This window comes from Pogoniulus pusillus, chromosome 5 (assembly GCF_015220805.1).
Source record: "Pogoniulus pusillus isolate bPogPus1 chromosome 5, bPogPus1.pri, whole genome shotgun sequence".
NCBI classification, from domain to species: Eukaryota; Metazoa; Chordata; class Aves; order Piciformes; family Lybiidae; genus Pogoniulus; species Pogoniulus pusillus.
The window spans coordinates 26,759,888-26,778,149 of NC_087268.1; positions in this window are offsets into that span (position 1 = coordinate 26,759,888).

Sequence of the window (18,262 nt, forward strand, 5' to 3'; positions counted from 1 at the left end):
ACAGATTCCCCCATGTCCCATTCTCTTACATCCCACTCCTCAAGGTGGCCAGGACACCCTGCCTGCCTTCCATACCTCGTTTCTTGCACTACCTCCTATGAGAAGGCTGAAAGCCCTGTTACACCAGTGTCCCATCTCTACCTCTTTGGCACAGCCCTCCCTTCATTTCAGGCTATTTCCTCTGGTCAGCTGAAGTCCCAGGTGATGGGAAGCCAATAAAGTGCCTCAAGCCTGGCTCTTCTTCTCCTTCTGTGGGTGTTTGGGTGCAGTTGCTTTGATGTCAGTTCCTAACACAGGGATGTCATCCTCAGAGCTGATGCTGTTTGGATTTGCTCACAAGGTAGGAACCTTTGACTCCTCCTTATATATCTAACATGAAATTGGGCATATAACTGTTTTTTCCACATCAACCAAAATGTGTTGCTAACTCGTGGATGCTTGTGGTCATATACTATCATTCAACCTTTCCATGTGAGCTGAGTAAAGCTTTAATGCATGGGATTAGAGACCACAAGTATTTGTGTATTACAAGAACAAAATGTGAGCTGAGGCATTTTATTGGGTTATTTCTTTAAATACAGTTATTGGGAGTATTGTATTTTCAAACTTCTGCATCTCTCATGTCATTTAAAGATTGTAAGGGTGACAAATCCAGGTTTGTGGGGGGGAGAGCTAAATTTGGGTTGTGAAGTAAAAGACTCCTAATGAATCACAGTAAGTTGTTAAGAAGTGACTAATGTAGTTGTAGCTTTTTCACTTGGTCTGGACTTGTCCTTTTAGAACAAAGTTAATTTGTCCTTTTAAAACAAAGTTAATGTGTGTGTGTTTTGATTGAAAAAAAAGAGCAATTTTAAAGTCACAATATTTTTTTTTGGGCTGCATGCCAGTTTTCTCCCCACCTTTTATCCTCCTTGCATTCAAAAGTTGTTGGCTTTGCTTACATTTACATTCACAGGCATAGCAGAATTAGATTAAACCCAACACCAGAGCTTGGATATTTCAGTTTGGCATGCCATTAGCCTGAGGAACATACGGTTCTCTCTGAGGTATTTCAGACATTTGCAACTTACTATTCAATAGTTTAATGCATTCTTTAATGAATTTGGTAGTGGAAGGCTGCAAGGGTGGCTTTGGTGAGAAACTGCTAGAAGCTCTCCTCATGTTTGACAAAGTCAATGCCAGAAGGCTACAAGATGCATCTGCCACTGACCAAGGCTGATAGCACTCTATGATAACGTATGTTAAGAGGGGGGAAAACTACTCTTGCATAATGGCAACTTCATCTGGAGAGAGAATTGAGTATATGTGAAAGAAACAACTCTGCAGACACTAAGGTCAGTGAAACAAGAGGGGGAGGTGGTGCTTCAGACACTGGAACATAGATTCCCCTATGGCCTGTGGTGAAGACCCACCCTGCAGCCTATGGATATTAATGGTGGAGCAAATATCCTGCAACCCAAGGAGGACTCCATGATGGAGCAGACAGATGCCTGAAGAAGGCTTTGACCTTGTGGTCATGCTGCAGCAGGCTCCTGGCAGGACCTGTGGACAGGTGGAAAGAGGAACCTATGCTGGAACAGGCTTGCTATCAGGACTTGTGATTCCTGAAGGACTGCACATCAAGGAAATCACCAATGCTGGAGCAGTTAATGAAGAATAATAGCCTGTGAGAAAGACTTGTGTTGTAGAAGTTAGTGGAGGACTGGCTCCTGTGGGAGGAACCCCATGCTGGAGCAGAGAAAGAGTGTGAGGAATGCTCCTGAGGAATGAGTGGCAGAGATGTGTGATGAACTGACTGCAACTCCCATTCCTTGTGCCCTGGTGCCACTGGAGGGGCATAGGTAGAAAGTATCAGAAGTTGAGACTGAGAAGAAGGTAGGGGTGAGGGGAAAGTGATTTTTTTTTTCTTAAGATTTGGTTTTATTCCTCATTACCCTACACTGGCAATAAAGTAAAATAATTCTCCCAAGCTGAGTTTGTTTTGCCTGTGATGGTAATTGCTGAGTGATCTCCCCATCCTTAACTTGATCCATGAGCCTTTCTATCTCTGTGTCCAACTGAGGAGGGTAAGTGATAATGCAATTTTGGTGGGCACCTGGTGTCAAGCCAGGTGTGATGGTTTGGAGTTCCAGCATGTCTGGCACAGCTGCACTCATGGGTGGCATCACCTCATTGAGACTGCTTCTGAGACACAGAATTTTTCCTAGCTCTTACAGAAGCTGGTTTTGAATTTTTCACCAATAATGCCAAAATTAATATGAATATTAAAATCATGAGGCAAATATTAAAAACTGTGAGAAGAAAAACAGTTTTACATGAGCATGTACCTATGCAAACAGTTGGAATTCCTGTCTTAGGCTGAATAACTCTCATTAGAGCCATATTTAAAGCAGAATTTCCATTGATTGTCATATTATTGATCAGAGCTCCTGTAATATCCTTGGTAATATTCTCAGAGATATTAAAACCAGCATAACCAAGAATCAAATCACCCCAGCTCCAGAACATATCTGAAACCTTAGCTTTAGCCTTATTATAAGCCAGATCAATAAAATAAGCAACAATTTGAGCTTTTAACCAACTAAATGCCAAGAAAACAAAACCAGACCAGAGCAATGCACCAACCAAATGCAATAGCTGCTTGATTAGCTTCATCTTAATTCCCAGAGCTAATTTCCAATCACTCAAATCTATGTAGCCCCACGTTGGGAAAGCCAATAAAAAATGTGATGGTTTGGGCTCTTACCCGCCCCCCCACACTTTGTATTTGCCCCAGCTAACTCAGACGGACCCTGGGAATATAGATGAAGCAATTTATTTACAGCTAGCAGAATTTACAAGCAGCTATTTACAATATATACAGTTATATACAAAGGATAAACAATACAAAAGCACAACTCCCTTCCCAGAAACCTGAGTCCCCAGGAGGGGCTCTCAAACCACCCCCAACACCTCCCCCGGCCCTCTCAACCTTACCCCAGTTCTCAGGAAGAAGAGAGGTGCAGCCAAGAGGTTAGGGAGCAGGGTTAGAAAGCAGTGATGTTAGAAAGATGTGTCTTGGTCTAAGGCAAAAGCAAGAGTGAAAAACAAAATGGAGAAAGTTTACTACTTCTTCCCAGAGTTCTCAGCATGACTGTGAGAGAAGTTGACATCAATTGTTTTCATTTCACTGCCCATTATCTAGTTCTTTTACCAAAACATTCTAGCTTGCTTCAAACTAGCACACCAGGGTAAACCCACCACACTTTGCTGCATCATTTGTAGGACATCAGCTGGGTGTCAAAGGATGGACACTACATTAGTAATGACCAAAGTTATTTGGCTAGAATGACTTGTTTATCATTCCACAGGGCTAAGGATGAAATCTGATTCTGAAAGACAACATTCACATCCTTAACATAAATAATTGTCCTTCTCTTTCTTTCTCCCCAGTCCCTGATTCATCCTTACTAGCGTCCAGATTTTATAGTGAATATGAAAGTAATCCTCCTGTGAGCAACCTCCTGTTTGGTGTGGGCCTGATTTACTTTTGTGGTTTGGTCCAGCCTGTGCTTTGCAAGATGGAGAAAAGAATATAATGCATCACACATTTAAAGATGTTTGTCTTAGTGTGTCTGAATCCTCAGTTCTTATGTTGCCTCACTTCAGAAGGCTTGGTTTCGCAGTCATAGTTCTGTCATGCAAACACTTTTTTTCCTGCATGGATGTTTGCATGAAATATCTTTTTTGTTTATTAAAAGTCACAGTGTTAAGTTGAATGTTACTCAAGTCAGGTCCAGCTGGAGTCAAAGAGATGGAAGATACCACTTAGAGAATTAGTACTGCGCTGTATAACACATTTGTTGTGGGTGGACACAGGAAAATATTGTCCTTTGGAGTTAGGGGTCGTGATGTAATGTCTACTGTTTGCCTTCTGCGTGACTACTTCCACCAATCCTGACCCCTCTGCTACTGTTTATGACTCTCTGTCTTGGTCCACTTCTGACTGCATCCAGTCTCAGCCTCCACCCTGACATTTTTCACATCTCTCCTTCCTGTTTTGGGGCTAGCTGTCTCCTGTAATTTGGCTACGAGGAGATAAAATGTGCAATCATGCCATGTGTTCTCACTCGGTATCTCTGTACTGCTTTCTTGGCTTCAGTGGAGAAGGAAAACTTTTCCATAAACATCTGCTGGCTGATGACTGCTTAAACTGGAATAGCTCCTCGATTCCCATTAAGAGGTACTTTTCCTTCTTTCTCTGGAAACAAACCTACACCTTCTCTAGGAAAGGCATAAGCTAAAGCCACTGGGTTTCTGAGCTGCTTTTTTCAGAAGCTGTTAAGTACTTTGCATCTTAACTTGCTTCCTTCTGTACTGCCTGTGCAGTGTGGAAGGACAGAAAGAGCAGAAACTGTGTTTGGTTTTCAATTATATTCTCTCATACACATCTCAAAACAGAGGTCATCTCTCATTCTCCATTCTGACTTGTGCTAGGCCAACCAGAACTACAGACTGAAATACCATCTTATTCTCTGTATGCCAACTTTGACTCCTTGAACTTGCAGCATGTCTTAAGTTTTGCACAGCCTGCACCTTGCTCTGCAGATCCAAGACAGTAACTCCACCTCCTAATTTCATAGAATCATAGAATCAAGCAGGTTGGAAGAGACCTCCAAGATCATCCATCCAACCTAGCACCCAGCCCTATCCAGTCACCTAGACCATGGCACCAAGTGCCTCATCCAGGCTTTTATTGAACACCCCCAGGGACGGTGCCTCCACCACCTCCCTGGGCAGCCCATTCCAATGCCAATCACTCTCTCTAGCAAGAACTTCCTCCTAACATCCAGCCTATACTTCCCCTGGCACAACATGAGACTGTGTCCCCTTGCTCTGTTGCTGTTTGCCTGGGAGAAGAGACCAACCCCCACCTGGCTGCAACCTCCCTTCAGGTAGTTGTAGACAGTAATGAGGTCCCCCCTGAGCCTCCTCTTCTCCAGGCTAAACAACCCCAGCTCCCCCATCCTCTCCTCATAGGGTTTGTGTTCCAGGCCCCTCACCAGCTTTGTCACCCTTCTCTGGACATGTTCCAGCACCTCAACATCACTCTTGAATTGAGGAGCCCAGAACTAGACACAGTACTCAAGGTGTGGTCTAACCAGTGCAGAGTACAGGGGCAGAATGACCTCCCTGCTCCTGCTGACCACACCATTCCTGATGCAGGCCAGGATGCCACTGGCTCTCTTGGCCACCTGGGCACACTGCTGGCTCATCTTCAGCCTACTATCTACCAGTACCCTCAGGTCCCTTTCTTCCTGGCTGCTCTCCCGCTGCTTTCTAGCATTTCTAATTCTGTGTGCCCTGAAAATTCCCTAAGTGCCTGCAGTTGGAGGCTGCACAGAAGTGTGTGTCGTAGGGTAATGGGCTATTAGATGTGGGCCAATATTTAGGCTTCTGCAGAGAAACATTTGGTACCAATGGGCAGCCTGAAGTCTGGACTTTGACACAGCTATAGATGGTGGTGGCTTCTGCCTTTGCACAGTATTTGAGGCACACTGCTGCTTCTCCAGGAAGGAGAAAAAATAGATCTAAGCTGCTTGGTTGTGTTTTGGATTTTTTTTTTTTTTTAAGCAAGAAAAAGGAGACTTCATCCCTAGAAGAGTGCCACATACCTTAAAAAGTCAGGAAAATGGCAGGTGGGGTGCAAATATCTGATCCAGTGACTGTCACAGTTTTCTTCTTCTGACAAGTAGCTAATGTAGAATGCAGGCTCATCCTGGAGTCTGGGGAGAGAAGTTCCCCATCCCTGACACTTCCCAGGGAGATCTTCTGGCTTCCTCTTCCTAGCTTACTTCTGCCTGTTTTCTGTAGTGTGGCACTACTCTACCTCCCTGGAAGGAGAAGGATTTGGGGTAGATGGAGAAGAGACACTTCTCCTTAAGTCTCCTTTCCCAGTTCTTCACATGAAGGAATAAATTAATTGTGTCTAGTTCTGTCTGATGGCTTTTTGGATTTTAATGCATTCAGAATATTTATTTTTAGCTGTGGCTGTTGATCCTTGTTCTCAATGTTTGTACGATTTCTTTTGCACCTGAAACTCATGAAAGATCTCCTTATGCAACCTTCTTGGTCCTTGCCTGCCTTAAAAACCTTCATTTACGGGAAGACTGTTGCATGGTTTTGTCAGCTCTGGTAGCTCTTCTCTGCTGAAGGTTTGGTTTGGTTGGTTGGAGGGTTTTGTATTTTTTGTTTGTGGGTTTGTTGTTGCTGTGGGGGTTTTTTTTGTTGTTTGTTTGTTTGGTTTTTTTTTTTTTTTCCCTAGGAAAGCCTCAGATTTCCTCCTAAGTGAATACCAGGCCAACTGCATTCTTTTGGATCAAAGGTTCTGCCAGTCTTCTCTAACTTGTGGTACCGATTGACTTACATCATTCCTCGTTCATAATGACACAATTAGAGAAGATGGAAGAAATGCAGGCAACATACTTTTGTTAGTTAATTTCCTGCCCATAGATTGTGTCAGAGAGCTAAATATGTTCCACATGACAAAAGTCTTTCAAAATAAACATTTAAAAAAATCATTTAATACCTGATTTGAAACACAGATTTAATGTTCCATTATTTCAAACAAAATGGTTTCTCCTCTGAATTTATTCTTTTATATATAAATACACTTTAGAAACAGTACAGACACAGATAATTATGTAAGATACTGTCTATCTCCATATTTTCATGCCATATTCTTTTTTACTTCATTCTGCAGTTTCATACAATTCTTCCTCTTTTCCTTTTTCTCAACACACTGTGAGATATTCTATTCCAGCTGCCCAGTTAATAACACAGATATTACATATGTATATATAACACTAGGGCATTGGTAGCAAAAAGTACAGGAGAGGACAAGAAAGGCACATGAAAGGGTTTTGGCTGTACAGTCAAATTGTATGTTATTTTTCTGAGGTCCAGAAGGAGATGGAAGACTGAACACTGTTTTTAGGTAAAAATAGAAAGGAAAAAGAAGATATTCAGTCTCACAGTCAAGACAGGGTTAAGTATTTGCTAGTAGTGGAGATCTGAACTATTCAAATATCTGTTGGGAAAGAAACAGGAGAGTGCAGATGATTCAGCAGGTTCTGGGAATGTATTAGTGCCAACTTTTTATTGTAGAGGCAGAGGAAGTTAGTAGATAAGAGGCAGTAATTAAATCTGTTTGAAATTTGATTCAACCAAAGGTCAGATGGTAATGTGAATTAAAGGAGACTACAAAACAATAGCACTCCAAATAAAGGAAGGAAGCCTTGAAGTGATGTGAGGCAGACAGGTAGGAGGATCTCTTTGGAAGAAATTCCAAGGAATATCTAAGGAATAAGAACACATGCAAGAGACAAAAAACTCATTACAAACAAGGTGGTTTTGCCAAGAGCAGAACATGCCTTAGTAATTCTGTTTCCTCTTTTCCAGGGTAACTGACTTATCATAAAACAGGGAGCAGTAGTTGTGGTGTAGCTCAGATTCAGTAAGGGTTTTGAAGCTTACCATAAGTAAGCTAGGGACATATGCTGGAGATGCTGGGAATGTAAGGTTGATGCTCAGTTAGTGTTAAAACTGCACTAATAGAATCATAGAATCAACCAGGTCGGAAGAGACCTCCAAGATCATCCAGTCCAAACTAGCACCCAGCCCTATCCGATCAACTAGACCATGGCACTAAGTGCCTCATCCAGTCTTTTCTTGAACACCTCCAGGGACAGTGACTCCACCACCTCCCTGGGCAGCCCATTCCAATGGCAAATCAATAATGGAGTAGTCAACGAAGGCTTTCTGTGAAACGGGAGATATTTCAAAACAGTGTTGAAAATTTTGTTTCTGGAACTCTTCTGACTCTAATAATTTAGATTGACAATGTTAGCAATGGACTGGGGAATAGTTCCATGAATTTATACTTCAAATTGCAATAAGAAAGGGTGGAAGCACTTCAAAGTCAAGCAACAAAGATCAAAGAGAGTCTGGTATGTTGAAGTGATGGTATATAGAATCATAGAATCAGCCAGGTTGGAAGAGACCTCCAAGATCATCCAGTCCAACCTAGCACCCAGCCCTAGCCAGTCACCTAGACCATGGCACTAAGTGCCTCATCCAGACTTTTCTTGAAGACCTCCAGGGGTGGTCACTCCACCACCTCCCTGGGCAGCCCATTCCAATGCCAATCACTCTCTGGGAAGAACTTCCTCCTAACATCCAGCCTATACCTCCCCCTGCAAAACTTGAGACTGTGTCCCCTTGTTCTGTTGCTGGTTGCCTGGGAGAAGAGACCAACCCCCACCTGGCTACAACCTCCCTTCAGGTAGTTGTAGACAGCAATGAGGTCACCCCTGAGCCTCCTCTTCTCCAGGCTACACAACCCCAGCTCCCTCAGCCTCTCCTCATAGGGTTTGTGTTCCAGGCCCCTCAAAAATTAGTGGCATTTGGGGAACTTATTAGGCAATAGCAGCTCTGCAAGGCATATAGAAAATTATGTCAATCAGAAATTCAGTTAGTCAATAATGCAAAGCAGTTGCAACAAGACAATTTGTTATGAAATATGCTAAGAGGCTTCTTTTTCATATGAGAGGTATTTATGGTACTCTGCTACTAGGAACAGCTCATGTGGAACTTAAACTTTATTGAATTCTAAAATAATATTTTGAAGAAGATGCATGGAGACTGGAGACAGCTCAGAACAGAGGCCCAGGAAGAAGAGTTTTGGAAGATGTGATTGAGTTGGAACAGATTTAAACAAATGAGTTTGTTTATGTAAGAGGAAACTGAGGGATTATTGATAATGGACTTCCAAAATGTCAAGAAGATAGGAAACAGTTGTTTGCCATGTTCACTGGATTAGCACAAGCAGTGATCTCTTCAGTTTTGCAGGGGAAAATAAACACTTATGTATTGTATTAAGAGAACCTAAAACTACAGCTGAAGCAAGTTTTTCTAGTTTAAGCACAGAAACAGACTGTGAAGGGAGGGACTATGAAATCCATCTGGCATTGCAGATCTACTAGACACATATCAGGACAAAAGCACAGATTAGATGATCCCATGAAAACCTTTCAAGCTGTGTCCCAGTGTTTCCTGTGTCCAGTTCTGGGCTTCTCAGTTCCAGAGAGATGTTGAGGTGCTGGAACATGTCCAGAGAAGGGCAAAAAGGCTGGTGAAGGGCCTGGAACACAAACCCTATGAGGAGAGGCTGAGGGAGCTGGGGTTGTTTAGCCTGGAGAAGAGGAGGCTCAGGAGGGACCTCATTGCTGCCTACAACTACCTGAAGGGACATTGTAGCCAGGTGGGGGTTGGTCTCTTCTCCCAGGCAACCAGCAACAGAGCAAGGGGACACAGTCTCAAGTTGTGCCAGGGGAAGTATAGGCTGGATGTTAGGAGGAAGTTCTTGCCAGAGAGAGTGATTGGCATTGGAATGGGCTGCCCAGGGAGGTGGTGGAGGCACCGTCCCTGGAGGTGTTCAATAAAAGCCTGGATGAGGCACTTAGTGCCATGGTCTAGGTGACTGGCTAGGGCTGGGTGCTAGTTTGGACTGGATGATCTTGGAGGTCTCTTCTGACCTGGTTGATTCTATGATTCTGTAGAAGGGTTTGTGAAGACCTTCCCTCTTCCTCACAGGTAGCAATGTACCCATGTATTAGTTTAGCATGTCAGGTCGCTTGTTAACAGGCTTCTGTCTGTAGCTTTATGAGAGTTTTTAGGGATTTACTTCCAAGTTAAGCTCTACTTTATGTGTACTGAAGCAGCGAAAATGTTCACTCTTTGTTACTGCATTAATCCATGTCTTGTTCCAACAAACCCAGAGCTTGTCCTGGAGCCTGCTGAAAGCATTCCTTATTAAAAAAAAAAAAACCCAAACAAACTTCAGTGAGGAAAAAGGAGATTCAAGCTGCAAGGGACAGCTGAGTCCCTTCCAGCTGCCCAGGTCTTCCCATCAGTTCTGACTAGGGACAGACATGTGGTTTGACCTCTAAATGGAAGTATCAGTTATACTTTTGGTACTCTGATGATCCATTTCAATACTGGATGTTTAAACTCAGCATGGCATAAAATCTAAGAGGTCTTCTTTGGAAGCCTTTGGTGATGTTTAAAATTTGCAGTATTTAGAATTCACCTTAGCACTTCTTCCCCATGCTTCCTTTCCAAGTCTGTGGATACAAGTACCTATTTTATATAAACACTCAATTCATTTTAGTCCAGCTTCACCAACCAAATCAAAATATACCCATATATTTAACATTATGATTAACATTAAAGAACTTCTATGAGACATTTCCTTTGAAAAAAAAAATCCTTCCTTCCTAAGCTTCTATCCTATTCGTTTTAACCAGGGAAACACTGTAGTTTCATCCCTTCGTTTGTTTTTTTGGGCGATTTACACAATGGCTCTTTTGGCTGCAGGAATTTGGACGTCAGCAGCTAGTTAACAAACATTAGGTCATTAGCACTTGTATTGATCGTGAACCCTGTAAAAGTTACTCAAGGCTCTTCTATTGAATGTTTGTTCTGTTTGTCCTTTGGTAATTTTTTAACCAGTCTCAAGTAAGCACATTTGGATTTTGAGTGGCAGCTGCTGTAAATCCCCTAGTGTTACTTTGAAGAAATTAAAAAGAAAAAGCAATAAAAAACCTACTTCAAAAATAGATGCCTGAAATTCATAGTTGAGAACTACAAGGTCATAGCCAGTGTGCAGCTTTCTAATGGTTGTAATCAGCTGGAAGCTACTCAAGTTATATTTTAAGGATAAAGACAATTCCAACGTCAAAAGGAAAAGGAAATCTTCCTCCCTTTGTGCCCCCACCCTTCTGCAGAGAGTCAAGTGTTAGAGATTGGCCTCCTATAAAACTGCAAACAGTGCAAACCTTGAGCTCCTGCCTTCATGTGGAGATAAATGTTGTGTCTACAAGGAGCACATCTGTCCAAAGGACTCAAAGAAGTTGTTCTGGAAAAGCCTTGAAAAGGCAAAACAGGAGATAGAGCCTCCAGGGAAAGTAAACCCTCCTCCTGGCCACATATACTTTCTGTGCACATCCTTGCTGAACATATATAACATGCCAACTGCAATTACGTGGTTTGGCGTCCAGATGGGATGAGTTGCACAGAGTTGAAATGCCCCTAAGCGTTAGTCAAAGGCAGGATGAAATTTGCAGTGATTAGCTGCTGAGTGAGGCGTGATGCTGTCCCTGCCAGCAGCAGTGGAAAGAACAAGGTGTGAGAGTGCGGAGCAGCTTTTGATCCAGCAATGCAGATGGCAGTCGAGTGTGCTGGGGAAGATACCTGAGTTTTCATGAAGGTTTTTCTTAGAAAAATAGTACTGTGCCCCAAGATCTCATGCAGAGAGATAGTTCAGTATTATTGGCTGAATAGTAACTGTTCAGTGAGAATTTGGCCTGAGACTAATTGGCTGAAATCCGAAACACACTGAGATCAGAAGCCCTTTCTTCCTTTCTTACAGCTGCGCTTTCAGTTCATCCCTAATCTGCTTCTTGCTGTTGACCAAAGTATGCCTGTCATTCAAACACTACTCTAGCTCAGAAGCCCCTAGGACTGTTTCTTTTCAGAAGCTACACTACTTTTGAAGGTGCTAAGACAGAGATATGCCACTCTGACATGCCTGCTTTGGTAGCAGTGTCTTGTGACATGGTACTGTTCAAATTGTACTGGATGTGGCCAACCAGAACAAAGGCAGGCCTTCCAAAAGTAAAACAGGATTTAGTGTCATGCTCTTAGTAATATGATTTATTTTCAGGTACTCTTGCAAGGAGCAGAGAGTTGGACTTGATGATCCTTTCAATTTGCAGTGTTCTGTGATTCTAAAAAGCTTAGAAACTTACGCTGCAATTCTGGAAAGAAGCAATACCTGAAGGAAAGGAAGAGAGATTGGCAGCAACATGATCAGAGTATGGATAACTATAGACGTTCAATAAGCCCCTTAGGTTTGTTTTCTTTCTTCATAGCGTCCTAACTTCAATGCCACTTCTCTTCAGATTAAGGTCTTGGTGGGTATATGAGATTAGTGGATAACTTGAACCTAGAGGTGAAAGGGCTTTATATAAGATTCCGGTCAGGAAAGATAGGCAGTGAGTAAAGGTTGAGAATTTTGACTTCCCAAAACACAGTGGAAATGTATTCAGCAAAAACTGAAGACACTTGAGATTCCCAAGAGCAACCATGGATTGTTACTGTATATACTAGGAATTGCACTCATGTAGTCTCACAGTTAGTCATTATTTCTGTTGCATTAGTTGTGCAAGTGGGATCAGAGCTGCTTATGTACTTTACAGAATATGAGGCAAAAGAGAAACTGATTTACCTTTAGACCGGCATGTGTATTTTGGAGTCTCTTCAAGCCTATTTGAAACTTCAGTCAGTCTCTAGTTTTCCATCAACGTTGTCCTGCAAGCGATGGGAGCCCTTCTAATAACTTTAGTCAGAATCAGATCAGGTCTTTAAGTAAGAGAAGTGGCATGAAAGCCATGCATGCTTCACTGGCATACCTAGCACTTTTCTGTGACAAATGGAGCTATGCAATAAGCCTGCCCTTCAAAAGCGAAGCAAAACAAAGGCAAATAACTTTGGAGGGGAATTTTCCTAAAGAGCAGTCACTTGTAACATTGGACAACTCCTCTTTTAAACAATAGTGTCTGAGAATTATAAGGAAGCCTTACAGATGCCTTTTCCAGTAAATCCATTTGCCCAAAGCTCTCGTACAAAAAGCTCAGAACAAATAGGACTCATGCTGGGGAACAGCTTGCTGAAGCAGTTCTTGCGTAGGAAGGGTCTGTTGAGGTTTGCCTCAATATTAACATATGCAGTCAGTTACCAGAAAGCAAATCTTGCTCCCAGTCAATGGCATAAGGTGTGAACAGATAACACATTGAACCTGAACAGAGCATATAATTTTTAGGGATTCCCTCTCAAAACAATGTCAAAACTCCCACTAACTTTAGGTTCTGATCTGGCATGCACATGCACAGTGAGAATTGCCCTGTTGGCATACTACACGTATGAACAAGATATGTGATGCTATTGCAGAAAAGCAAGCCTTCACTTAACTTATGCTCCCATAAACGTGAATTTGGCAGCTTCCCACATTTCCTTACCAGACCTTAAAATATTTCACTGTTAAGTTTCCACTATGTGAAGATGGTAGCAAAAGAAGAGAAAGAAAGTTTTCTTTCTTAAGGACAAGTGATCATTGATCCAGGTAGGCTTTATCTGCCAGATCATGGGCTTGTGTGCTGAAAAAACAGAGCTTTGGATTTATTGTAGCCCATTTAAGATCTTGATAATTCATATTGGAAGGAGTGGTTCAGCCTGCAGTACATTTTTTCTCTTTCCTGTGTCACTGTCATATGGTGAGAAAACAGAACTTTCTGGTTTCAACAGGCTCTGCAAAGGCATCGGCGCTTAAGCCGTTAGGGCTATTGTTGGTTATGTCTATAGTACAATGAGTAAACATTGGCACTTTTAGGCTCAATTTAAAGCTGTTTTGACTGAAAGTGCTTTAAGAAGCAAAGGGACAGGAAATTACTTAACTAGGCAACTTCATAAAATAAGATGGCAAGTTGTCTCTCACTGTGAGAGAATCCAGTGTTATTGGAAGAGAGTTTTCTTGAATAAAAGTTTAGTCACTGGAAAATAGCAATTTATTAAAACCTAAACTCCTTTTAAAAAAGCAATTCATTTTCACCAAATTAATTTTCAGGAAGAAACTTTGCCTGGGGCATGGGAGCAGAATTCTTTGTCCCAAAACAAATAAAGCATTAGATGGAATCTCTCACCCCTGCAGCCCTGGCTTTTCTTCAGGGGCTAGGCTTTAGGCTTTTTGTTGTCGTGCAGGTTTAATCTTCAACTCAGTGTGCAAATGAAAGAAATATCCATCTCTTTGATATCTCTGCTGAAAGGATGATTTTTATTTCCTCATAAGTACTCTGAATTTTGAAGTGAGATTCCACAAGCGTTGTGCACGAATTCAGATATTTCTTCTGTAGTTGCTCTTCCAGTTCATCTTCAAGTTCAAGGAATTATTAGAACACACAGCTTGCCACAGATGTTTTTGCATGTCCTCTCAGTCTGTACTGATAAGGCAATAAGAAATAGCAATGCTTTCACAATTTACTTGGCTTCTTCAATCCGAGAATTCATTCATAGGTTGTAATAGTTGGAACATTGCTGGCACAGACTGGGAACAGCTTCAGTGTGTCAGAGTGTGAGACACTGATGCTTCTTACAACATCAAACCTGACACTGTTACATGAATCAGCTGCAGGGTGGATGTAATTCACACCATAATGGCTTAACTATCATATTAATCATTGACCTATAGAAATGCCATGGGAATGAGATTTCCATAATGCTTCCAATATTGCCTGTTAGCCCATTTTAAAATTCTGCCTAGCAAGAATTTCCTCCATGACCTGTGAGGTCACAGGGGGTTGATCTCCCATCACCTGAGAGAAGTCTCAAAGTCCTAGCACTTCTAGGCTGGAACCACTTTTCCTCTTCTTGAACGGCAGCACTAAACTTCTGTGAGACAGAGAACTCTGAGACTGGCACACTCTTTCATTCCCACTGCTGTTAGGGGCACTTTATTCTGCATCTGAGTGCAGTTATGTGCAAAACGATGGCATATCACACTGCCTGACTCATCCTGGTTCAAGTCACTGGTGCTGCTAACCTGCCAGAAATGCTCTCACTAGGATCCTACCAAGATCTGTGCTGTCATCTGAAGCTTTTACCTTGTTACTCTCAGAAAGGTGAAGTAACAGGCTTTGTGTGTGTGCTACAGAATTGTTTAGGCTTTCCAAACACAGTAAGACATAGTATGCAAGGGTCTTATTAAATCTTGTCATTGAACTGTCAGGTCAGAGATTTAAAATTACTGTAGGAAAATAGAAAGCTTTTTATGCCTATGGAAAAACAGTGTTGGCTGTACCAACAGCCAGCTCTTCATTAGCTGTCTGTTCAGGAAAGGCACATTGATGTCACTGTGACTAGATTTCTGAAGGGATCATCGTAGTGATGAGCAACATTCTGTCAGATGGGCTGTCTTGTATTATTAGGAAAGGAAGGGAGAAAGACACTAAAAAGGTCAAGATTCAGTGTAGGGTTGGGTATATCAAAAATGTTAGATGGTTGCATCAAAGCAAGCACACTTCTGTCTTGGCAAGAGCATTTAGTTCTCATTTCCCCATCACCACATAAGTACAGTACAGAGAAAGGTGTCACAGATGAGCAGTAGTGTGGAGTGGCTTTGTTAGAAGACTCTTCAGCTTGGAAATGCTGAGAGGGTCTTCTGAGTCATGAACAGTAATGGAGAAAGTGAGCAGGAAAATACACATTCATTCTTTCTCAGATAATCAGTGAAGACTGCCCAGTTAAATTATTGAGTGATTAAGAAAAGTAGGTTAAGAAAAAGCAGCAGAGTGTTCCTTTTGAATCACAGCATGTGATTAGTGTATGGTGATTAACGTGCAAGTCATTTCCATAGGATGTTGTGGAAGCAAGAAAGATAAGTTGAAAAAGGGACTGGAGAGAGCTGTGGAGGGAAAGTTAATTAGTAACTACTGAATATATGCATGACCTTTAGCTGTTGGTATGACTGCAATGCTATTACTGGAAAATAGGAGAGTATAACAAATACCAACATACTCTCATTAGCCTTGTTCAGCTATTTTCACAAGTACCTGCACTGGCCATAGTAAGAGACAAGACATTGTCTCAGGGCTGTATGGACTCTAGATGACATCTTTTATTACCATTCCTCTGCTGCATCAGCTCTAGCAAGTGACATGTTTTAAATGTTAGTATTTTGTTAATCCATAAGCAGCTATGCAGAACAAAGACAGGCCAATAATTCTTTTATCAGTGACTGCTGGGGAAAAAAAAGGATTAGCTTCACTAAAAACAGGTACAGAATCATCATGAGATCAGACAATGCCCTGTCTGTGCATATCAACACAAACAAAAGTGATAAGACAGCTTCAATGAAGAGAAGGTATGAAAAGGTTTAAAATTTGTATTAAATAGTAATGCCATAAGTCTGTTTCTAAACCAGACCCTTGCTCAGTTATCAGTGGGCAAGTAAGAGACTGAGGTTAAAATAACACAATGTGCTTGTCCTGGTTGCCATAATATAACAAAGTCTTACATTCTACTATCTTCTGGGGCTCCTTAGAAATACAGCTATCTTAGTCTCCTGGGTGGACTTCTTAAAGGATTCAAGCAGTAAACGATGCAGCATAATGAAGGGATTATCACCCATATAGCACTTTCTTCCTTGGCTCCTCCCCAAATACAGCAGTAAGTTTTAGGAGTCACAAAAGTGAGACAGCAGACCGTGAGCTTCAGTATCTGGACTATTGATTTCCCATTGGAATGGGCTGCCCAGGGAGGTGGTGGAGGCACCTTCCCTGGGGGTCTTCAAGAAAAGACTGGATGAGGCACTTAGTGCCATGGTCTAGTTGATTGGATAGGGCAGGGTGATAGGTTGGACTGGATGATCTTGGAGGTCTCTTCCAACCTGGTTGATTCTATGATTCTATTGCAAGTGTGTGCATGAGGCACTTTCATAAATTCAGACATTCATAGAAGGTGCTGTGTCATTCTCTTGAGGTCTGGATTTCTAGGCTTTGGTAGTATGCATCTGAAAAAAAAGTGTCACTGTAGTCCTCAAAGCAAGGCATTTTCCACAGCAAACACAGGATGGAGGGGTTTTACCACGTACTGGAGTGTCTCCCTGATATAGCTTCAGTTCGAAGCATGGCTGAGGTGTGCAGCTGAACCACAGGGACACACTCAGCTCTCAGGTGATTAAATCACAGGACTAGAGGGGATCTCCACAAAATCAATGCAAAGTCGTAACAGGAGGCAAAGGGGAGACAAAAGGTTGGAAGCTAGGTTTAAAATAATTTTCACAAGTTGTGTTCTTGTCCACAAGAAACTTTAAATGCTTAGGAGTACTCAGAAAACTTTCAATATTTAGGGCTATATGTAACATGCTATCTGTTGTCATGATGTGCAAAAGAGTTTCTGTTCCAACAAACCTTGGGGCTTTTTTTATCATTCTGTGCCTTTTGTGGTCCCATTACTGAAATATCTCAATGTTACAAAAACATACATTATAAAAGCTCTGAACGTGCAGCACAGCCTCCTCATGGGGTTTCCAGTTCTATTTTCCATTCTAGTTTGGGGGACTTAAGATCACTTTATCTCTTGAAACTCCCAAAAATAACCTGTTGCTTTTTTGACCTACTTGGTTAACCAAAATTCAGCATCCTGTGGGTTGTCTCTATCTGGAGGAGAAATTGATGTTGGACTCAGATATCTTTGATGCACTTCTGTTCACTCATGTTTTGCAAAGCCTTATTTCCTGACTGCAGAATGCTTGTGTAGGAAACTCTTCTTACTCACTGTTCCAAATACTCATTCAGTGAGATTTATTAGATAGTTAATGAAATTTATTCTTGAATTATGAATTCCAGCTTTAATTACATGCTGTGTATCTGCTGTGTAACTTCTCAAAATTGGCTGGTTTGATGGTCATTGTGTTTGAACAATTTTCAGGAAAGCTGAACTTCAGACTGGTCACTATTACTGATCACTGTTTTGACCCAGTGGGCTCATAGATCATTGCATCAAAATGGGAAAGCATCTTTTGCAGTCATGTGAACCGAGACTAACCAACAATGCTGCATTGTGGAACAGCAGGCACAAAAGCACAGGTTGTCATCTAGAAGTATTTTGTTTAAAGCAGAAAGCTAAAATGTCTGCAGCACTGACACTGTTGTCAGAGTCACCAGGAGTTGGCTGCAGAACAGAGAAAAGGCAGAACAAATGGTCCTCCTTATCCCAACAGGATTTGGCATCCTAAGAGCCACAGGCATTTCCTGCAGATGACAGAGAGGGTATCTGCTCCAGGAACTGATGGCTCTGGACACCAGTGTTGACCTGACTATCTTCTGATTTTGTGGTGATGAAACCTGGTAGGGATTTACGCTAAAGAAAGGATATTGAGTCTGTCTGTCTGTCTCAGAGAAATCTGTAGAGTGCACTGTAGGCAGCAAACATTCCTAAGGCTGACAGCTGACCTTTCCCAGCCAGGTGTTGTCTCTACCTTTTTACCTCCACAGCTTTTGTATTTTCTTCTTAACAGTCTGAGCTACATAAGCATATTTTGTGCCTTGCTGCACGTGTGGCAGTTTCTACAGTGTGACATACAATCATACACTTAGAGGTATGACCG